Source organism: Sus scrofa, chromosome 15, assembly GCF_054392235.1.
Source record: "Sus scrofa isolate SSC_HxYL_T2T_F1_AM1 chromosome 15, Sscrofa_HxYL_maternal_Yorkshire_Landrace_v2.0, whole genome shotgun sequence".
NCBI lineage: Eukaryota > Metazoa > Chordata > Mammalia > Artiodactyla > Suidae > Sus > Sus scrofa.
In genome coordinates this window covers 101,438,722-101,463,026 of record NC_139397.1, presented here as the reverse complement: position 1 = coordinate 101,463,026, position 24,305 = coordinate 101,438,722, and the positions used below count along the sequence as shown (strand labels likewise).

The window sequence follows — 24,305 nt, the reverse complement described above, 5'->3', positions numbered from 1 at the left end:
TTCCCTGTGCTATACAATAAATCCTTGTTGTTTATTTTACATGTGGTAGTGTGCATTTGTTAATCCCTTACTTCTAATTTATCCCCTTCCCATGTCCCCTTTGGTAAGCATAAGTTTGTTTTCTATGTCTGTGAATCTGTTCCTGTTTTTTTTTTTTTAAATAAGTTCATTTCTACTATTTTTTAGATTCCACATATAAGTGATATCATATAATATTTGTCTTTGAATTCATTTAGTATGATAATCTCTACATCTACCCGTGTTGCTTCAAATGGCATTATTTCATTCTTTCTTACAGCTGAGTAATATTCCATTGAATACACACACACACACACACACACACACACACATTTTCTTTATACATTAATTTGTTGATGGACATTATTTAGGTTTCTTCCATGTTTTGGCTATTGTAAATAGCTCCACTATGAACACTGGGGTAAATATATCTTTTTAAATTAAGAGTTTTTGTCTTTTCCAAGTATATGCCAGGGTTCCTGGATTGTATGGTAACTCTGTTTTTAGTTTTTTAAGGAACATCCATACTGTTCTCCATAGTGGAAGTACCAATTTACATTCCCAACAAGAATAAGGGAGGTTTCCCTTTTCTCCATATCCTCTCTAGCTTTTATTATTTGTAGATTTTTTAATGATGGCCATTCTGATCGGTGTGAGGTGCTACTTCATTGTAATTTTCATTTGCATTTCTCTAATAATTAGTGAAGTTAGGTATCTTGTCATGTGCCTGTTGGCCATCTATATGTCTTCTTTGGGGAAATGCCCATTTAGGTGTTCTTCCTGTTTTTTTTTTTTTTTTTTTTTTTGTCAGCAGCATATGGAGGTTCCCAGGCTAGGGGGTCTAATTGGAGCTGTAGCCACCAGCCTACACCTGAGCCACAGCAATGTGGTATCTGAGCCTCATCTGTGATCTATACCACAGCTCACGGCAACAGCAGATCCTTAGCCCGCTGAGTGAGGCCAGGGATTGAACCCATGTCCTCATGGATGCTAGTTGGGTTCATTAACCGCTGAGCCATCATGGGAACTCTTTCCTCTTTTTTATTTGAGTTGTGTTTGTTTTGTTTTTTTTTTTATAATGAGTTGTATGAAGTATTTGTATATTTTGGAAATTAAGCCCTTGTTGGTTACATCATTTGCAGCTATTTTCTCCCAGTCCATAATTTGTCTTTTCACTTTATTTATATTTCCTTTGCTGTGCAAAAGCTTGTAAGTTCGATTAGGTCCCATTTTTTAATTTTTGCTTTTATTTCTGTTCCTTTGGGAGACTGGCATAAGAAAACATTAGTATGATTTATGTCAGAGAATGTTTTGCCTGTGTTCTCGTCTAGGTGTTTTATGGTGTCATGTCTTAAGTCATTTTGAGTTTATTTCTGTATATGATGTGAGGGAGTATTCTAATTTCATGATTTACACGTGGCTGTTCAGTGAGAATAGCAGTTTATTATTATTATTATTATTATTATTATTATTATGTCTTTTTGCTATTTCTTGGGCCGCTCCCGTGGCATATGGAGGTTCCCAGGCTAGGGGTCGAATCGGAGCTGTAGCCACCGGCCTACGCCAGAGCCACAGCAATGCTGGATCTGAGCCGCGTCTGCAACCTACACTGCACGCAGCTCACGGCAACGCTGGATCGTTAACCCACTGAGCAAGGCCAGGGATCGAACCTGCAGCCTCATGGTTCCTAGTCGGATTCGTTAACCACTGTGCCACGCTGGGAACTCCGAGAATAGCAGTTTTTTAAAGATGATATTTAAGTTGTTTATATTTTAGGGTAGATTTTTCTAAAGTTAATAGCCAAAGAAAAGAACCCAGCTAGTATCCATGAGGATGTGGGTTTGATCTCTGGTCTCACTCAGTGGGTTAAGGATCTGGCCTTGTTCTGAGCTGTGGTGTAGGTTGCTGACATGGCTTGGATCCCACGTTGCTGTGGCTGTGGTGTAGAGTGGCTGCTATAGCTCTGGTTAGACCCCTAGCCTGGGAACCTCCATATGTTGCAGGTGCGGCCCTAAGCAAAAAAAAAAAAAAAAAAACAACAACAAAAAAAACAAAAAGCAAAAAAACAAAACCCAAAAAACAAAAAACTCTCAAACAAACAGTTTTAGTATTTCTTTTTCCACATAGACTTGTAAATCTTGCTTGCTTTTTTTTTTTTTTTTTTTTGCCATTTCTTCCTGTTTGCCAGATTGATCAGGGTAGAGGCAGCTGGTGTAGTTGATGCACAGCTTGGGGTAAGATGACTCAGGACAGAGATGGGTGCCAGACAAAGAGCAGGCACACTGTGATGTTAGAAAATTTTGGGCCAAGAATTGTTGATCAAGGAGACTGAGGACCTAAGTTGGTCAAGAGCAGCCAGCTCTGTTCTATGTACAGAGAAGATGAGCTGAGTGACCTATTAAAACCAGGAGACCCTGTTAACTAAAGAGTTGCATACTTCCCCATTAGCCTCTTTGGAATCTTGAAGGAGACCTGATTGTTTCATGAAGGCAAGAAACTATAGAGGATATATATATATATATATATATATATATATATATATATAAAGAAAACTACAGAGGCCATAGTTTGGTTCCTCTCTCTGGAAAAAAAAATTATAAATATATATATATTTTTAACTGAAAGAATGCCACTTTAACAGTGGGTCTTTTACAACATTCTTATTTTAAATTCATGTGAGAAGAGATATAAGAGAAGTTAAAATGAAAATGAAAAAAAATTAAATTTCCTTACATGGACAGGTACTCATGGGACTTGCATGGTCTATAAAATAAGAATGCGTCATTTGAGGAGAGGCAAAGCTCTTCCTTGCACTTGAAGGTCTGAGGAACTCTTCTCCCACAGGGCTTATGAAGGGCTGGCTCAGTGATGTGAGAGACAACTTCCGTAATATTTCTCACCCATAAAACCAACAGCCAGTAAGCAGCAGTTATCACAGCAAAGCTCAATTTAGTAAAAGCAATTTTATAGGAGTAGAGGGACTTGTCCAAATATACCCAAACACACATACACACACCACAAAACACTGTCCACATATTTTTTCAGCATAATGAATGATGTTTTGGTTTGATCCAGGTTTAAAATCTAAGCATATTATAGAGATGAATAAACTACATTTTTTTTAGGCAGTCATCCTGTGGAAATGTTCTTTTTTATAACTTTGATTTTGATAACAGTTGGAGGTAGTAAAATATATGAGGTCATAGTCTCTGGCATGGTCCTGGCAGACAGAGTGATTTTGCTGATTTAAATCAGCTAGATTGATTTTTTGAAATCAATCAATGCAAACAAAACAGGGTTGAAATCCTCTCATGAAAATGAAGGAACCAATCCAAGATGATCTGAATGAATGAATGACTGCTCCATTTCTGCCCCCTGTGGACTAAACAGGTCCTATGGGAGGAGCCAGGGCTGCATCCCTGAGCCCCAGGAAAAAGTTCTGGATCAGTTTCATCATACACAAATGCATTCATGAGGCTCCAAAGCTCTCCACCAAGTGCTGTGTGACACTGACACTTCCTTTGTAAGGTCGCCATCTGAGAATGTTTTTCTTGGCATTTCTTTTACTTTCAAAGTTGCATAATCCAGGTGTTCATTAAAGTGCCAGTTATCTGAGAGTCAAATACATTTGGCTCAAGGCTCATTCTATGAGTGGAGGTGGCCTGTGTCTTTCCTAGTCTTCCTGGGGTGAGGGTGATTGTTTACTTCTTTCTGGTCTTCTTTGGTTCTGATTTCCTCTGAGTTGGGTCTGTTTGTGGATTATCTTTCTGTCAAACATCCATTGTCCTTATTCTGTACTATATATATCAGATAAACAGTTTACATTATTAGAGGCAATCCGGGAGTTCCTGTTGTGGTTCAGCAGGTTAAGAACACAACTAGTATCCATGAAGGTTTGGTAGGTAGTGGTTGTTGGTTCTCTAAATTTTTTTTTAAAAATGTCCCCAACTAAGGAATTTGTGTTTGAAACAGAGCTGACTTAAGTTTGGGAGGCAATAGATAGAAATTTACATCACAAAAATATAAATTACTTACACTTGAATTTTAGACATCACTATTTGAAGTCCAACGATCTTGCTTTTTAAATGTTTTTGTGGCAAAAGAGCAGATTTTTAAAAAATACATTTTTCATTGATTTATTTGGAGTGTTATCTTTAATCAGAAAATTGGATTTTTTTCCCTGACAGCCTTTTATATCTTTTTCTCTTCTTTATTCTTCTGTTAAGACAAACATGAAAACAATGTAAAAGCCCCAACTAGTTGGTCTTTTAGTCTAATTAGCCTGGTAATTATAATTTTAGAATATTTGGATACTAAATGTTACTCTCAAATATGCACATTTATATTTTGAACTGCAACAATGAATAAGATGTGATGAATTTTTGAGGAAAGAACAATTGTCAACTCTAAAAGGAAGAAGCCAATTCTCAAATACTTGAAGTTTTAAGACAGTGACAGAGAGTGACTAGATTAAAAAGGGTTTATAGATATATAAAAAGAGTTTTAGAACTGTTTATATTTGAAAATAAGTCCTTTTACATTGTAATTTGTAATAATACAGTTGAGCATAGTATCTTTTTTTCTTAGTAATAGAAAAGTCCCTCATAAATTTATTGACTAATAGTCAATATAAGTTAATTCTTCCAACACTCATTTGGGATCAGGCACTGTATTAAGTGCTAGAAGTACAAAAACAAATGAGATGTATTCCTGTGTAAAACACTCCTGCCTTGGGGGACAGACAAGGAAACTTTTAAATGTGTTAAGGGCCACAAAGAAGGTATGAGCAAATTAAGAGGGATCATAACCATTGATCATTGATTCCAAAATTTAAATCTTTAAAAATTGTAATTGATTAAGGCTTTAATGTAGTTACTGATAAGCCTGATGTGTTGTCATTGTGGTGAAAGTCATTTAACACCGTCTTCTCTGCTTTTTTTAATACCTGTGGCACAAAGATAAACACGCACAACATTTAAGTATAGCATTGTGTACTCTAGATACATTAATTTTTATTCAATTAAGGTGTGATCCAGTCTTTGCATATTTGAGTTTCCTAGAAATAGTGAACTGCAAGCTCCAATGGACCCTGAACCAACCTTTTCTCTAGACACTATAATCCACACTTTAAAGCATATTCGTAGGCTTTCTGACAGGTACCCCCATATAGAAGGACAAAACAAAGCACCCTTAAGGTGATATTTAGAGCCACTCAAAACTGAAAGATTTTCAGAAGTTGAACTGATTGATCTTCATTGGAGGACTTAGGAGAAAGCTGTGGGAACAAAACAGAACAAAACCAAAAAACTAAGGCCTTATGCCCAAGTAACTTGGAGAATAGTAGCCATAAACAGAGTGAAATCAGGACACTGGTTGGTTATAAGGAAAGTTGTTTTGTTACAGACCCCTTAAGTATATATTACAACATCCTGTTGGAGATGTTTTGCCAGCTGGCATTTTGAGAAGAGTATATGGAGAAGTGGAGAAGAGCAGATGTGATGAGAATAGGTGAAAGATTGCAAGGAAGTAGTATAGAGTTAAAAAAAAAAAAAGCAAAGACTAAATATAGACTCTTGGGGGATATTCATATATTAAAATAGGACAGAAGCCAGAAGTACAAAATAGAAAGAGTGATTAAAAAAAAAAAGAAGAACCCTTCTATACAGGACCTTTGAACTTTGTTGTTATATTTTGGTTTTGATAATTTATTTGTAATTCTTAATTGCTATCCAAAGACAGTTGACAAAGGCATTTTTAGTCCATATTTGGTTGAATTATTTCTGTTACCATATTTTTCTATTTTGTTTCTAAATGGCTTTTCATGAAGTAGGCACATATAAATGAACCTTTTTTATTTAATACACTTTGTCCTTATGATGTAGTCTGTTCTTAAATTTTAGTTCAACAGCATCCCTCAATTTTCAGCTATGAAAAATAGAGAAAATTTAAAAATTACTTAAATATTTGGCTTTTATTCCTAAGAAGCATAATTTTTCTTAGTTTTCCAAAGATGTCAAATCTCTTTTCCACGTGATAATAATGTTGATTTCATCGTCTCCTTTCCTTGATAGTAGAAACCAGGGCTCTAAACAATATTTTGTTTAATATTTATGTTGTTATGTATGAGAAAATCATGAAGTGTTTTGGGGTTTTTAAAAAATCCAAACTATACCATCAGCTATGTTATCATGAACCAAGTACAGTTTTTTTTTAGCAGAACAGAATGATGTGAAGTTTTTTACTTGGTTATGCTGCCAAGTGATGCACTTATAAGGAAAAATAAACTGGAAATCAACATTATAACAGTTATCTTAAAATGAGCATTTGTTGTATGTCGAAATTATGATAGCTTTAGACATTTGGCTGGGTACTATTTGCATTGGCAACATTTTCTCCCTAGGGGCAAATTATTTTCTGCAAGGACATTATTTCTGAGGTATGGTAGTTTTTCTTTTGAAGCACCAAAAAATGATTTAAGACTTTGTTTTATGAGCAGTTGAGTTGTACATTAAAATTATGCATGTCACTTTGAATAAAATTTTACTATCAATATATATTGAAATAATGTAGAGACTGATTAAATGTTTCACCTCATTTACATGTAAATATTAAAGTCTAGTCCCATTTGAAATATTCTGTCCAACAAAGATGATGTGATGTTTTCCTCCTGTAGTGGCTTCCAACTGGGTTCTGTGGATTGTAACCCCCACCCCCTACCCCAGAGTTGCCTCACTGGGTGGAGTCCATACCTGTTATTTATCCTTGAGTGAGTGTAGCTCCTAATTGATATGTTTTATATTTAGTATTATGGAGTAAAACTTTGTTTCTAGAAAGCTTCCAAATGTACACTCACTGTGATCCACAAATTGTGAACTGAGTGTTCGTGTAATATTATTTTGAATAGAAGTTGCTTATGAAATATATTCGAAGTATTTTATATCTTTCATTTCTATAACTTCATAAAATATCGAATACAAATCACGTTGCAAATAAGAAATACTTTATCAAAGCAAAGATTGAAATTGTCAAAAAATAAGTTTACTTCAAAAAAAATTTTTTTTTCTATGCTTCGAACTTGCTCTTGGCTTTCTAAGCTGGACTTGGAGAATAAAACCATGAAATTAACTAGTTTTTGTTAAATTCTTAATGACTAATAGCATTCTTAGCTTTTCAAAGGTATTTAAACTTTTTAAAGCCAGACCTCTAATTTCATGAAACTTGTATTCAAAAATAAAAATAGATGGAAACATGCAAAATTTGCATAATAAAGAATAGAAAAAAATATTACCTTGAACCTAGAGAATAGCTAGCTTGACATTTTGAGCTATTTCCACTCCAGAAATTAACACTGTGAAAAACCATCATAAGAGTCTGTGGACATAAATGATAGAGGTAGATCCCCAAGAACTGCACACAATAGAACAAGCAGAGACTATGAGGTAAGTGAATTAAAAACAATCTAACAAAAAGAGAAATTGAAAACATAAAAGCACAGGGTGCAATAAAAAAGGATAGCATTTTTGTTGTGACATATGTACGTGTGAACTTCATTTAAAAAAATCATTCTCCTTAGGATTTACTGCCTCTAATTCTGAGAATTCAGAGATTTTGATTAAATGGGTCTGGATGGACCCAGACTCCAGTTTCCTTGAGAAGTCTCTTCAGTGATTCTAATGTGTTGCCAGGGCCAAGAACCGCAAATGTTGAAAATTTGAACAACATTAAGTTTATTTTGATGAACATATGTAGACGTCTGCACTCCATACTTACCAAGGGTATTTCTGCAATGATTAATTATAGGTATATATTCTATATTCTTGTATGTTAAATATTCCTACAGGTTAGCCAGTACTCATTCCTGAGTCCCATAAAACTATCACTTTTTTTCCAAGAGCACTACTTTGGTTAGGCAGAGGCATGCCAAGAGTTTCTCTTTTTCCTTCAAGTTTCTTTTCTTCTTAGTGGCAGCTCTCACTCACATGACTCCTTCAGCTGGAGGCAAGCTAGAATTAGTCCTTTAGAAATGATTAATGGTGTTTATACCTGGAATGAGTGACAAAAGGCTGTCTTCCCCAGGGCTTCTCACAGGCCTCTGTAGCATTTTTATCCTAAGGGAGGGATATATTTTGGATATAATTGCTTATAATTATATTTAAAAACTAGTAACTGATGTCTTATAGAAGAAAATATTATTCCTGCTCCAGTCATTATAGACTACCTTGAGAAAAGGAATTACAAGTTATATTTATTCTCAAGTTATTTTTGCTGTCTTTCAAATTCTTTTTCTATATAAAGGTCTTTTTGACTGTGTCTTTTGAGTAACTAAATTTCTTCTCTGGAGAAAAAAAAAATTAGGTATGCTCTGTCACATTTTATCATGTGATTATATTCAAGGGCTAAATAGGAACTTATCTAACTATTCCCCAGTAAAATGCTGAATTAAGTTTTCATGCTGTTAAATGAATTAGTTAATATTTCTGCCTTTACTGAATTATAGAGAGATCATTATTTTTAAAATTTAAATCTTAATAATAATAGCTGACATTTATTAAGCATTTACTATGTGCTACTTTTGCAGCAATTTTTATTATCTCATTAAATCCTCATAATAATAGCACCAAGAACAACAAATATATTCTTTTATGGGTAATAATGGTGTTTATTTTGTGAGTCTTGTTGCAGGTTTGAAGAATTAAAATAAGGCATGGCATAACAATTAGTAGAATTAAGTAAGTTATTTAGTTTTATACTCATTTGCTTTAGTTTTTTTAAATTTTTTTTATTTTTTAGGGTCACACCTGTGGCCCAGACTAGGTATTGGATAGAAGCTGCAGCCGCTGGCTTACACCTTACCCACAGCAATGCCAGATCTGAGCTGTGTCTGCAACCTACACCACAGCTCACGGCAATGCCAGATTCTTAACACACTGAGCCAGGCTAGGGTTTGAACCTGCGTCCTCATGGATGCTAGTCAGATTCGCTTCTGCTGAGCTACGATGGGAACTCCCAGCTTTAGATTTAACATGAGGAAACTAAGGCTTAAATAGTTTGAAAATTTGCTAGTCTGGAGTTACACAGCTAGTATGTGGTGAAAGAACTGGAAACAAATTTTTATCTCCCTGGATCTGGAATGTGAAGCCTTAAATGCTGTGCTGTTGCCTGTCAAGTCAGTGGTATTGTACTCGACAATTCTTTGGGATTATGTTCATGGTACAGTTTAGACTCTGTCCTAAACAAAAAAAGGGCTTCAAACACTTTTCATGTTAGGAAGAAGTTACTGCATCTTTTTCAAAAATTACCCTTTTCTGTACATGATGATTCTAAACTCTAGGTTCTTGGGGTTCTAAAACTCACTCTCAGAATTCAGGGTGTGCAGTAATACTGTAATGCAGTTCTCAATCCTTAAAAATAGTCCTCCTCATGACTGTCACCATTATTAATTGAGATTTCTCAAATGCCTTGAAATGGATTAGGAATGCACTGTGAAAAAGACGGCAAACAGTTCTTTTTATTAGCCTGAAGGAACTTTTAAAACAATATAAACACTTGGGTTTGTGACTGATTTCCAGGCTTTTTGTTTATCTGAGTGTCCTAAACAAATCACAAATGCTATAAGCCTACAGGAGAGATTAAAAAGTTAGATCAACCCTTAGATGAGAGTAGAGTATGATGGATTGTCATTTAACAACTTTTCCACTGGAAAAAATGAAGTAAAAAGTAATAAAGCAACATTCTCACAGTATGCTTAACTAGGAAATACATAATATTTCATATTGTGACAATTATCAAGCCCCCTGGTATTCATTAGACTACCATTAATGGTAATGAAATTGTGTGGTATTTATAGAGATATCATATGTAACTACAGGAATTTTATTATAATCTTATATGAATATATTTGTGCTGTTTGAGGCAGGTAGGTGGATGTTTTCAGTGACTATGCTGAAGCATTGAGATGACATTTTTCAAATCAGCCATTTTTCTCATTATCATTGAAGAAAAAACATCTATTTTTGTTTTATTCTTTGAAGAAAAATATCTTAAGTGGAATATTAACTTAAAAACACATTTTCTGTCTCTGCTAGTCACACTTTTTTTTTTCTTTAAGAGAAGAGGCAGTCAAAAAGATGAAGCTGCTTGCATGGGGTTTCTGCAGCATCTAGTGCCAGGGCCATGTTCTCTCATTCCTCAGTGCCTGCTTGTGTGCTAAAGAAGTGGCAGAGCTAGGAACTTCCATCTGTTTGGACTGCTTCTCATGTCCTGTTTGTATACAGTGAGGTCCATTTTGCAGTTCAAAGGCTGATGTAACCACCAAATCCTCTGCAAAGCTGAATGCCATGGCAAAATCAGGTACTTCCTCTTTTAGGTTTTTGTAGTCCTTCTCATACCTCTGATAAAATGATTGCTTACATTCTCATTGTGGGCTTATGTAGATGATACCTTATTAGACTGTGAGTTCTCTTGGGTACAGTTTTTCTAAAAGCATATAGAATAGGGTTTCACATATAGTAAGTACTCTATAAATGTTAATTACCTTTATTATCATTATTTCTAACTGCGTAACTCAATGTTAGTGAAGTGAACTGAATATATTGCTTATCTACTATGTGTCAGGCATTGTCCTAGTTGCTTTTAATATCAATCAATTCATTGAATCTTTATCACAACACTTTGTGATCAATTTTTTTTTTCAATCCTCACAGATAGCTAAGGGAACAACTCTGAGAGACAGAGTTGTTCCTGGGTTATGTGGTTAATAAATAGTGGTAGAATGAGGCTCAAGCCTTGGCTATCTTTTACTAAGCCACACTGTCTCCCAATAGAAAGATATGACACCTTTACGTGTATATTTATAGATTTTTTTTTTTTTTTTTTTTTTTTTGTCTTTTGTCTTTTTGTTGTTGTTGCTATTTCTTGGGCCGCTCCCGTGGCATATGGAGGTTCCCAGGCCAGGGGTTGAATCGGAGCTGTAGCCACCGGCCTCCGCCAGAGCCACAGCAACGCGGGATCCGAGCCGCGTCTGCAACCTACACCACAGCTCACGGCAATGCCGGATCGTTAACCCACTGAGCAAGGGCAGGGACTGAACCCGCAACCTCATGGTTCCTAGTCGGATTCGTTAACCACTGAGCCACAACGGGAACTCCTATTTATAGATTTTTTTAAAGAGTGGTATAAATCTCTTGAAAGGCAGTGTAAAACTGTGTTATGTGTTTGAGACCATATATAATATTGTTTATATATATATATATATATTTAAATACACACACACACACATGTATATATATATGTATCTAAAAAGTTTGTGACAGCACTGGTGGGTTAACATCAATGGGTCATGTGGGGTAAAGAATTCCTAGAAGATGAGAAGGTGAAGAAATTGGTGAGCCAGGGAATCCAGCCTGTGCTGAAGCCTAATATTGGCAAAGGAGAGGGTCCCTTAAAATCTTAGAGGATAAGGGCTTTCCTATTCCCTGAGTTTAGAGCTGCAGGGTACACACCCAATTTTACCAGTGGTTTCCTGTCTAGCAGGATTGGCTTCATTTTACCAATAGAAAGTCCTACCAAAAATAAAAATTTCCAATTTATGATGCATACTGAATGAAAAGGCTTTCAAGTTCAAACACCATATATTAGTGTTTTGAGACTTCTAAAACTGCTCACTGCAGATACTAGTAAGTCTGTTAGAAATAAGGTGACCTAGTCCTAACAAGAAGGATAGAAAGGATGATCACTCTAGGAGAGCATGGCCAAGTTCAACTCTTTTTATTCTCCTCTTACTTAAATGAATGAAAAATCCATCATTGCTGGATTTATGAATGTTATTATGACCCATGGGATTTTTACTTGGATAATCTCATTTTGGTTCCTAGTTTTGCTGCTTAGCTGTGAACCTTATCTTCATGTCTTCTCTGAGCCTTTGGCTTTCTATTTGTAAAATGAAGCCAGTGATGCCAATCTTGCTGGATTATTGTGACACAAATATTAATATATGTCAAACAGTGGCCACTCACATGATAGCTCTTCTTACTATCACATAGCTCTTCAAAGTATTGTCGTATTTTTTTTTCTCTTTTTAGGGCCACACCAGTGGCATATGGAGGTTCCCAGGCTAGGGGTTCTAATCAGAGCTATAACTGCTGGCCTATGCCATAGCCACAGCAACGACAGATCCTTAACCCATTGAGTGAGGCCAGGGATCAAACCTGCAACCTCATGGTTCCTAGTTGGATTTGTTTCCGCTGTGCCATGACAGGAACGCCTTCTCTTTTTTTTGCATTATTGCAATTCTTTATTTTTAAAAATTTAATTGAAATATAGTTGATTTACAATGTTGTGTTAATTTCAGGTATACAGCAAAGTTATTCAGTTATGCATACAGAAATACATATTTTCTCAGATTCTTTTCCCTTATAGGATATTATAAAATATCGAGTATTGTAGTTCCCTGTACTATACAGTAGGTCCTTGTTGGTTATCTATTTCATATATAGTAGTGTGTATATGTTAATCCTAACCTCCTAATTAATTCCTCCTCCATTTCCCCTTTAGTAATGGTAAGTTTTTTTTTCCCATGTCTGTGAATCTATTTTTGATTTGTAAATAAGGTCATTTGCATCACATTTTAGACCCCACATATAAGTGATATCATATGATATTTGTTTTTCTCTTAGTTCACTTAGTATGATAATCTCTAGCTCCATCCATGTTGCTGCAAAGGGCATTATTTTGTCCTTTTTTGACTGAGTAATATTCCATTGTATATATATCCACATCTTTATCCATTCCTCTGTTGATGGACATTTAGGTTGCTTTCATGTCTTGGCTATTGTAAATAGTATTGCACTTCTTCACAATTCACAGATCTAAACCCTTTAGTCCTTCAATACTACATTTAAGCATCATCTTTACAGAGGGGAGGGTGAGAGGAACTGTCAGTTTCCTAATAGACTATATAGTAATATCATCATAATCACTGTCATCACCATCATTTCTTGGTGTGTCAGGGAGTATATCAACTGTTTCACATATACCAGTTGATGTTAGTTTTCACAGCACTCCCAAGACAGGTACTATTATTGTTACCATTTTTCAGACGGGGAAAAGGAGACAGGGGTAGAAAATTTGCACAAGGTCACATAATTAAAGTTGTGGAACTAGGATTCTAATTTGGGCAGTTTGGCTACACAGCTCATGTTCTTAGCCCACAAGACTATCCCAATACTTTAAAAGTTAGCATATTCCATATTCTTTAATGCTACTTCAAAGAGACTCTCATTTTTACCTGGTGGTGTCTCTTAGCCTCTATCTTTGGAATATTGGTCAGATCTGCTATTCTTATATCTTCTTTTTGGTGATATAAAAAGTCAAAAAGTCATGGATGCCAACAAAATAGTTGTTTATAGTTAACACATATTATCTGTGTTCTGTATATCTGAGGCCTGGTTGGTTCTAAAATATCATTCAATATTTGGCTTTTAGTTAAAGCAATAAGCTCTGTTCATATTAATTTATGTAATTGTTAGCATTTTTTAATAGTTGACTAGCATATCCATGAGTAATGCTTGAAATTGATCTGGCAATTTTAGATCTTTCGGGCCCAGGAGATAAGAGAAAACAATTTAAACATTTTTATTATAGTATAAGATGAATTGTTCATGCATGAGAGAGAGAAATGACTCTGATTTCTTTGGTGTATGTGAATGCTTGGAACTGTTGCAAAGGAGCAGGTTTATGGAGAAAAGCAATTTCCTTTTATGCAAATTGAGCTTTCTTTGAGGTACGGAAGTGAAGACATTTTGAGGAGCCTCTTAAAGTTTTTTCAACCTTCTTCCATCAGTTTAGGAGCATTTCTTCACTTTTTGGCAAAACTGGATATTTCAGACTTAATTTGTACCTTCCTTGCCCCAGCTGTGGAATGAGCCACTTCTCTAAAGAGTTGTGGTTCCTTTTGGTGGGGGATGATATTGAGAAACCAAAATCTAGGTGCTAAGTGTGCACATTGCTCTTAGGATGTCATAACATCTAGGCTCTTGCAGTAGGTAGAGCCAGGGAACATTCCATCGTGGTACAGTGGAAACAAATCTGACTAGCATTCCTGAGGATGCAGGTTTGATCCCTGGCCTGGCTCAGTGGGTTGAGGATCTGGCGTTGCCATGAGCTGGGGTCTAGGTCACAGACATGACTCAGATCCTGCGTTGCTGTGGCTGTGATGTAGGCCAGAGGCTGGAGCTCCAATTTGACCCCTAGCTTAGGAACCTCCACATACTGTGGGTGAGGCCCTAAAAAAAAAAGGAAAAAAGAAATCAGGACTTTATTTTGATAACTCTAATCCAATCCTATAGGATAAATCCTTGTTTCTCTCCTTTCGATATCTGTATCACACTTCTTCTGTAGAAGGAATTCTGGCTCCCAATGACAGCAGCACATTTTTCCATTGCTCAATCATATTATATACACAAAATAGTTTCAAAATAGCTGCACCTATGCCACTTAGGAAAGTAAACCTAATAAAAAGAGCTTAAGATTTGTTGGGAGTTCGTTTTTTAGCCCTGTAGATTGAAGGTATATATTTCAAGTACTGTGTTCAAAAGTTATATAGGTTAGCTGTTCCCTCTTCATAATTGCTATGTTACTCATTTGAACTACAGCTGGCTTTGTTTCTATTTTATTCAGGTTTATGTTTTTACCCTCCATCTTCACTGATTTAATTATATTTGCTGAATGTATAGAATATAAACATGTTCCCAAAAGAAAAAAACTTTCTTTCTGGTATCCTTTTCACTATATCCATTTTATAGGTGATCAATTCCATTGGTTTCTGGTTATTAATACTCATATTTCTTTTTGTAAAATTATCAGATATATGTATGTTATAATATTTCCTATATTACACAAAAAGAAACATTCAGTATAAACTCTTATGCATTTTCTTTTGTCACCTTGATTACATATACTGAAAATCACTCTATGCGCTGAAAATCATTCCATATCCCTTCAGAGAGAATTTCGTCTTTTTTAAACTTGTGTAAAACTCCATTGTGTGGTCTGTATTATATTTTATTCAACACTTTTGCATGTTGAAAAATTTTTTATTGGATTATAGGTGATTTACAATGTTGTATTAGTTTCAGGTGTACAGCAGAATGAATCAGTTATAGGTATACATATATCCATTCTTTTTTCTCATATAGGATTTTACAGGACATTGAGTAGACCTCCCTGTAATCTTTTTAGTTTCTATTTTATGTATAGTAGTGTGTGTGTGTTAGTCTCATCCTACCAATTTATCCCTCCCCTCCATGGTTTCCCTTTTGATAACCATAAGGTTGATTTCAAAATCTGTGAGTTTGTTTCTGTTTTATAAGTTCTTTTGTATGATTTTTATTAGATTATACATATAAGTGATGCCAAGTGATATTTGGCTTTCTTTGACTTCACACAGTATGATAATCTCTAGGTCCATCCATGTTGCTGCAAATGGCATCATTTCATTCTTTTTTATTACTGAATAATACTCCATTATATATATGTACCACATCTTCTTTATCCATTCCTCTGTCAGTGGACTCTTAGGTTGCTTCCATGTTTTGGCAATTGTATATAGTGCAGCAATGAACATTGAGGTACATGTATCTTTTACAATTATGGTTTTCTCTAGGTAGATTCCCAGGAGTGGGATTTCTGGGTCATATGGTAGTTCTATATTTAGTTTTTAAAGAAATCTCCATACTCTTTTCCCTAGTGGTTGCATCAATTTACATTTCCATCAGCAGTGTAAAAAGGTTGCTTTTTCTCCATAACCTCTCCAGCATTTATTTGTTAGCAGATTTTTTTGATGCTGGCTGTTGTGACTGGTATGAGGTGATACCTCATTGTAGTTTTGATTTGCATTTCTCTAATAAGGATGTTGAACATCTTTTTATGTGCCTTTTCTGCCATCTGTCTTCCTTGGAGACATATTTACTTAGATCTTATGACCATTTTTGGATTGGGTTGTTTTTTTGATATAAAGCTGTGTGAGATATTTGTGTATTTTGGAGATTAATTCCTTTAAAAAAATTTTTTTTATTACTCAAATGAATTTATCACATCTGTAGTTGTATAAAGATCATAACAATCTTATTTCACAGGATTTTCATCCCACAGCCCAAGCACAAACCTCCCACCCCCAAATTGTCTCCTCTGGAGACCATAAGTTTTTCAATGTCTGTGAGTCAGCATCTGTTCTGCAAAGAAGTTCCGTCTGTCCTTTTTTTTCAGATTCCACATGTCAGTGAAAGCATTTGATGTTGGTGTCTCATTGTATGGCTGACTTCACTTAGCATGATAGTTTCTAGGTCCATCCATGTTGCAAAAAATGCTGGTATTTCATTCCTTTTATTGGCTGAGTAATATTCCATTGTGTATATGTGCCACATCTTCTGGATCCACTCCTCTGTCGATGGACATTTAGGTTGTGTCCATGTCTTGGCTATTGCAAATTGTGCTGCAGTGAACATTGGAGTACATGTGTCTTTGCGAGTCGTGGTTTTCTCTGGATAGATGCTCAGGAGTGGGGTTGCTGGATCAAATGGTAGTTCTATGTTTAGTTTTCTGAGGAATCTCCATACTGCTTTCCACAGTGGTTGCACCAATTTACAATCCCACCAACAGTGTACTAGGGTTCCTTTTTCTCCACACCCTCTCAGGCACTTATTGTTTGTAGACTTTTGGATGATGGTCATTCTGACTGGTATAAGGTGGTACCTCAGAGTGGTTTTGATTTGCATCTCTCTAATAATGAGTGATACTGAACATCTTTTCATGTGTTTCTTGGCCATCTGTATGTCTTCTTTGGAGAACTGTCTGTTTAGATCTTCTGCCCATTTTTTGATGGGGTTGTTTGTTTTTTGGGTATGGAGCTGCAGAAGGTGTTTATAAATTTTGGAGATGAATCCCTTGTCAGTAGATTCACTTGCAAAGATTTTCTCCCATTCTGTGGGTTGTCTTTTTGTGTTGTTTAGGGTTTCTGTTGCTGTGCAGAAACTTTGAAGTTAGATTAGGTCCCATTTGTTTATTTTTGCTTTTGTTGTCAATACTCTAAGAGGTGGATCTGAGAAGATGTTGCTGTCATTTATGTCAGAGTGTTTGGCCCATGTTTTCCTTTAGGAGTTTGATAGTGTCTGGTCTTATATCTAGGTCTTTAATCCATCTTGAGTTTATTTTTGTGTATGGTGTTAGGGAGTGTTCTAATTTCATTCTTTTCCATGTGGCTGTCCAGTTTTCCCAGCACCATTTGTTGAACAAGCTGTCCTTTCTCCATTGTATATTCTTGCCTCCTTTGTCACAGATGAGTTGGCAGTAGGTGCGTGGGTTGAATTCTGGGCTTTCTATCCTGTTCCACTGATCTCTATTTCTGTCTTTGTGCCAGTACCATACAGTTTTGATGATTGTTGCTTTGTAGTATAGTCTGAAGTCCGGGAGCCTGATTCCTCCAGCTCCATTTTTCTTTTTCAGGACATCTTTGGCTATTCTGGGTCTTTTATCCTTCCAAACGAACTTTAAAATATTTTGTTTGAGTTCTGTGAAAAATGTCCTTGGTAATTTGATAGGGATTGCATTGAATCTGTAGATTGCCTTGGATAGTATAGTCATTTTGATAATATTAACTCTTCCAATCCATGAGCATGGTATATCTTTCCATCTATTTGTGTCATCTCTGATTTCTTTCATCAGTGTCCTATAGTTTTCAGAGTACAGGTCTTTTGTCTCTTTAGATAGGTTTACTCCTAGGTATTTTATTCTTTTGGATGCAGTGGTAAACGGGATTGCTTCCCTAATTTCTCTTTCTGCTCTTTCATTGTTAGTGTATAGAAATGCTGTCGATTTCTGTGTATTGGTTTTGTATCCTGCGACTTTGCCAAATTCATGGATGAGCTCTTAACAGTTTTCTGGTAGAGTCTTTAGGATTCTCTAGATATAGTATCATGTCATCTGCAAATAGTGATAGTTTTACTTCTTCCTTTCCAATTTGGGTTCCTTTTATTGCTTTTACTTCTCTGATTGCTATGGCTAGGACTTCCAGAACTATGTTGAAGAGTAGTGGTGAGAGCAGACATCCTTGTCTTGGTCCTGATCTCAGTGGGAATTCTTGCAGCTTTTCACCATTGAGAATGATATTTGCTGTGGGTTTGTCGTATATGGCCTTTATCATGTTGAGGCAGGTTCCCGTTATGCCCACTTTCTGATGAGTTTTTATCAGAAATGGGTGTTGGATTTTGTCAAAGGCTTTTTCCGTGTCTATGGAGAGGATCATATGGTTTTTATTCTTCAGTTTGTTAATGTGGATATTGTGGATGGATTTGTGGGTATTGAAGAACCCTTGCATCCCTGGGATAAATCCCACTTGATCATGATGTACAATCCTTTTAATGTATTGTTGGATGCAGTTTGCTGGTATTTTGTTGAGAATTTTTGCATCAATGTTCATCAGTGAAATTGGCCTGTAGTTTTCTTTTTTTATGGAATCTTTGTCTGGTTTTGGTACTAGGGTGATGGTGGCCTCATAGAATGAGTTTGGGAGTATCCCTTCCTCTGCAATTTTTTGAAATAGTTTCAGAAGGAGAGGTGTTAGCTCTTCTCTAAATGTTTGATAGAATTCGCCTGAGAAGCCATCTGGTCCTGGACTTTTGTTCGTTGGAAGTTTTTTAATCACCGTTTCAATTTCAGGTCTTGTGATGGGTCCATTCATCTTTTCTATTTCATCTTAGTTTAGTCTTGGAAGATTGTACTTTTCTAAGAATTTGTCCATTTCTTCTAGGTTTTCCATTTTATTGGCGTATAGTTGCATACAGTAGTCTCTTATGATCCTTTGTATTTCTGTGATGTCCGTTGTTACTTCTCCTTTTTCATTTCTAATTTTATTGATTTGAGTCCTCTCTCTTTTTTGCTTTTGATAAGTCTGGCTAGGGGTTTATCAATTTTGTTGATCTTTTCAAAGAACCGGCTTTTCGTTTCATCGATCTTTTCTGTGGTTTTCTTCGTTTCTATTTCATTGATTTCTGCTCTGATCTTTATGAGTTCTTTCCTTCTGCTAACTTTAGGTCTTGTCTGTTCTTCTCTCTCAAGCTGCTTTAGATGTAAAGTTAGCTTGTTTATTTGAGCTTTTTCTTGTTTCCTGAGGTGGGCTTGTATTGCTATGAACTTTTCTCTTAGAATGGCTTTTGCTGCATCCCATAGGTTTTGGAGTGTCATATCTTCATTGTCATTTGCTTCCAGGTATTTTTTAATTTCCTTTTTGATTTCTTCAGTGATCCATTGGTTTTTTAGTAGCATGTTGTTTAGTCTCCACGTGTTTGTGTTTTTTTTGCAATTTTTTTCTTGTTGATTTCTGGTCGTAAAAGATGCTTGATATGATTTCAATTTTCTTAAAGTTACTGAGGTTGGATTTGTAGCCCAGGATATGATCAATCTTAGAGAATGTTCCATGTGCACTTGAGAAGAATGTGTATTCTGTTGCTTTTGGTTGAAATGTCCTATAAATATCTATTAAGTCCATCTGGTTTAATGCGTCATTCAGGGCCTGTGTTTCCTTATTGATTTTCTGTCTGGTTGATCTGTCCATTGCTGTAAGTGGGGTGTTAAAGTCCCGCACTATTATTGTGCTATTGTTGATTTCTCCTTTTAAGGTTGTTAGCAGTTGCCTTATATATTGTGGTGAACCTGTGTTGGGTGCGTAGATATTTAAAATTTTTATATCATCTTCTTGGATTGATCCTTTGATCATTATGTAATATCCTTCTTTGTCCCTTAAAATAGTCTTCATTTTAAAGTCAGTTTTGTCTGATATGAGTACTGCTACTCCAGCTTTCTTTTGATCCCCATTTGCATGGAATATTTTCTTCCCTCCTCTCACTTTCAATTTGCATGTGTCCCTAGAAGTGAAGTGGGTCTCTTGAAGACAGCATATATATATGGGTCTTGTTTTTGTATCCATTCAGCCAGTCTGTCTTTTGGTTGGGGCGTTTAGTCCATTAACATTTAAGGTAAGTATTGATATGTATGTTCTTATTGCCATTTAATTAATTGTGTTGGATTTGTTTCTGTTGTTCTTTTTTCTTTCCTTCTTCTCTTGTTCTTTTCTGCCTAGAGAAGTTCCTTTAGTATTTGTTGTAAGGCTGGTTTAGTGTTTCTGAATTCACTCAGCTTTTGCTTATTTGTGAAGATTTTGATTTCTCCTTCAAATCTGAATGAGAGCCTTGCTGGGTAGAGTAATCCTGGTTGGAGGTTTTTTCCTTTCATCATGTGAAGTATATCATGCCACTCCCTTCTGGCCTGCAGAGTTTCTGTTGAAAAATCTGCTGATAACCTTATTGGGGTTCCCTTGTATGTTAATTGTTTCTTTTCCCTAGCTGCTTTCAAGATTTTCTCTTTGTCTTTAATTTTGGTCAGTTTGATTAGTATGTGTCTTGGGGTGTTCCTCCTTGGGTTTATTTTATATGGTACTCACTGTGCTTCCTGGATTTGAATGATTCCTTCCCCATGTTAGGGAAGTTTTCAGCTATTATCTCTTGGAATATTCTTTTCTGTCTCCTTCTCTCTCTCTTCTCCTTCTGGCACCCCTATGATATGGATGATGACGTGTTTCACGTTGTCCCAGAGTTCTCTGAGACTCTCTTCATTTGTTTTCAGTCTTTTTTCTCTTTTCTGTTCTGCATCCGTAATTTCCACTTATCTGTCCTCCACCTCACTTATTCGTTCTTCTGCCTCCTGTATTCTGCTGTTAGCTGCTTCTAGTGAATTTTTTATTTCAGTTATTGTATTTTGCATCTCTTCTTGTTTAAGTTTTATATCTTGCCTCCAGTTTATTTCCAATGTCTTGCATCATCTTCAACATCAATAGTCTAAAGTCTTTTTCCTGGAGGCTAAGAATCTCCTCCTTGCTTAGTTGTTTTTCTGGGGTTTTTCCTTTTTCCCTCATCTGAGTTATAGTTCTCTGTCTTTTCATTTTTATAGGTTTTTGGTGTGGTGGCCTTTTGACAGATAATAGAATTGTAGCCTCTCTTACTTCTGATGTCTGCCCCCCTTGTGGCTGAAGTCAGTATGGGGGCTTACTGTAGGCTCCCTGATGGGAGGGGCTGATGTATGCCCCCTGGTGGGTGGCGCTGATTCTAATCCCTCTGGTGGGTGGGGCTTAGTCTCTGGATGGGATTAGAGGCAGCTGTGTGCCTGAGGGGTCTTTAGGTAGCCTGTTTACTGAGGGGCAGGGCTGTGATCCCACCTGGGTTGTTGTTTGCCCTGGGGCTTCTCAGTGGCTTGCTGACGGGTGGGGCCAGATTTTCCCAAAATGGCCACCTCCAGAGAAAGGCACTGCTGCTGAATATTCCCGAGAGCTTTCCTTTCACTGTCCTTCCCCCACAACAAGCCACATTCACCCCTGTTTTCCCAGGAAGTCCTCCAGGAACTGCAGTCAGGTTTGACCCAGATTCCCATGGAGACTTAGCTTTTCCCTGGGACCCAGTGCACGTGAAAGTCTGTGTGTGCCTTTTAAGAATGGGGTCTCCATTTCCCCGAGTTCTGTGGAGCTCCTGTGCACAAGCCCCGCTGGACTTCAATGCCAGATGCTCCAGGGGCTCTTTCTCCCTGTGCCAGATCCCCACACGTGAGAGTTTAATGTGTGGCTCAGAACTCTCACTCCTGTAGGTGAGTCTCTGTGATCCAGTTGGTTTCCAGTCTGTGGAGCTTCCCACCCAGGAGATATGGGGTTGTTTATATCGTGAAATCGCCCCTCCTACCTCTTGATGTGTCCTCCTCTTTTTCTTCTGTAGTAAGATATCTTTTTTAAGGTTTCTGGTCCATTTGGGTGAAGAGTGCTCAGTTTTCATTGTGAATTTTGTTGTTTTTAGGAGAGAAGTTGAGCTCCAGTTCTTCTATTCCACCATCTTAATCCCATCCCCCTTAAATGTTTTCTATGTCGGAGATTAATTCCTTTTGATTGATTCATTTGCAAAGATATTATCCCATTATGTGGGTTGTCTTTTCACTTTTTATGATTTATTTTGCTGTGCAGAAGCTTTTAAGTTTGATTATGTCTCATTTGTTTATTTTTGTTTTTAATTTCATTACTCTAGGAAGTGGATCCGAAAAGATATTGTGATTTATGTTGGAGTGTTTTGCCTATGTTTTCTTATAAGAAATTTTATAATATCTGGCATTATGTTTAGATCTTTAATCCATTTTTAGCTTCCTTTTGTGTATAGTGTTAAAGAATGTTCTAATATAATTCTTTTACATGTAGCTGTCCAGTTTTCCCAGCAACACTTATTGAAGAGGCTATCTTTTTTCCATTGTATATTCTTGAATCCTTTGTTATAAGTTAGTTGATCATAGGTGCACGAGTTTATCTCTAGGATTTCTGTCCTGTTCATTATCTATATTTCTGTTTCTGTTCCAGGACCATACTGTTTTAACAACTTTGTCTTTTTTTTTTTCCTTTTTTGCCTTTTTAGGGCCGCACCTGCAACATATGGAGGTTCCCAGGCTAGGGGTCTAATTGGAGCTGTAGCCACCAGGCTATACCATAACTCACTGCAACGCTGGATCCTTTCTCCACTGAGCAAGGCCAGGGATCAAACCTGCATCCTCATGGATGTTAGTCGGGTTCCTTAACTGCTGAGCCATGACGGGAACTCCTTAACAACTTTAGCTTTAAGGCATAGTCTGAAGCTGGGCAGCCTGATTTTCCCAACACTGTTTTCTTTTTTCAAGATTGCTTGGTCTTCTTGGGAGTTCCCGTCGTGGCGCAGTGGTTAACGAATCCGACTAGGAACCATGAGGTTGAGGGTTCGGTCCCTGCCCTTTGCTCAGTGGGTTAACGATCCGGCGTTGCCGTGAGCTGTGGTGTAGGTTGCAGACGCGGCTCGGATCCCGCGCTGCTGTAGCTCTGGCATAGGCCGGTGGCTACAACTCCGATTCAACCCCTAGCCTGGGAACCTCCATATGCCAGGGAGCGGCCCAAGAAATAGCAACAACAACAACAACAATAAAAGACAAAAAGACAAAAAAAAAAAAAAAGATTGCTTGGTCTTCAGAGTCTTTCATCTTTCCATACAAATTAAAAAAAAAAAAAACAAAAAACTTGTTTTACTTCTGTGAAATGCAATTGGTAGTTTGATAGGGATTGCACTGAATCTGTAGGTTGCCTTGGGCAGTATAGTTCTTTAGACAGTATTGATTCTATCTGTTCAAGAACATGGTATATATAACTTTTCATATGTTTATGTCATCTTTGATTTCTTTCATCAGCACCTTGTATTTTTCAGAGTACAGGTCTTGTGCCTCGTTAGGCAAGTTTATTCCTAGGTATTTTACTCTTTTTGATGCAATGATAAATTTGATTGTCTCCTTAATTTCTATTTCTGATCTTTCATTCTTAGTGTATAGGATTGTAAGAGATTTCTATGTATTAATTTTGTATCCTGCAATTTTACTGAATTCATTTATGAGCTCTAATAATTTTCTGATAGCATCTTTAGGATTTTCCATGTATAGAATCATGTCATCTACAAACAGTGGTAATTTTACTTCTTTTCTGATTTGGATTCCTTTTATTTATTTTTCTTCCCTGATTTCCATGGCTAAGACTTCCAAAACTATGTTAAATAAAAGAGGTGAGAGGGAACATCCTTGTCTTATTCCTGATTTTAGTGGAAATGCTTTCAGCTTTTCACCATTGAAGATGATGTTAGCTGTGGGTTTGTCATATATGGCCTTTATTATGTTGAGGTAGGTTCCCTCTATTCCTATTTCTGGGTTTTTTTTTTAATCATAAATGGGTATTGAATTTTGTCAAGTGAATTTTCTGCATCTGATAAGATAATCATATAATTTTTATTTAGTTTGTTAATGTGGTGTATCACACTGATTGATTTGGAGATGTTGAAGAATCTTTGCAGCCCCAGGATAAATCCCACTTTATCATGGTGTATGATCCTTTTAATGTACTTTTGGATTCAGTTTGCTAGTATTTTGTTGAGGATTTTTAAGTCTATGTTAATCAGTGATACTGACCTATAATTTTCTTTTTTGTGTTATCTTTGCCTGATTTTGGTATCAGGGTGATGGTGGCTTCATAGAATGAGCCTGGGAGTATTCCTTCCACTGCAGCTTTTTTGAGAGTTTCAGTAGAATAAGTATGAACATGTCTCTACATGTTTGATAGACTTCACCGGTGAAGTCATCTGGTCCTGAACTTTTGTTTTTTGGAAATTTTAAAATCACAGTTTCAGTTTTCGTACGTGTAATTG

At 36.4% G+C, this 24,305-nt stretch overlaps 1 protein-coding gene across 6 annotated transcripts in view; it reads left to right on the top strand.

The window, feature by feature from the left end:
- The window catches only part of CERKL (ceramide kinase like), a 133,874-nt gene that overhangs the window by 50,161 nt on the left and 59,408 nt on the right, over positions 1-24,305 (top strand). The gene's annotated exons all lie outside the window — the stretch shown is intronic.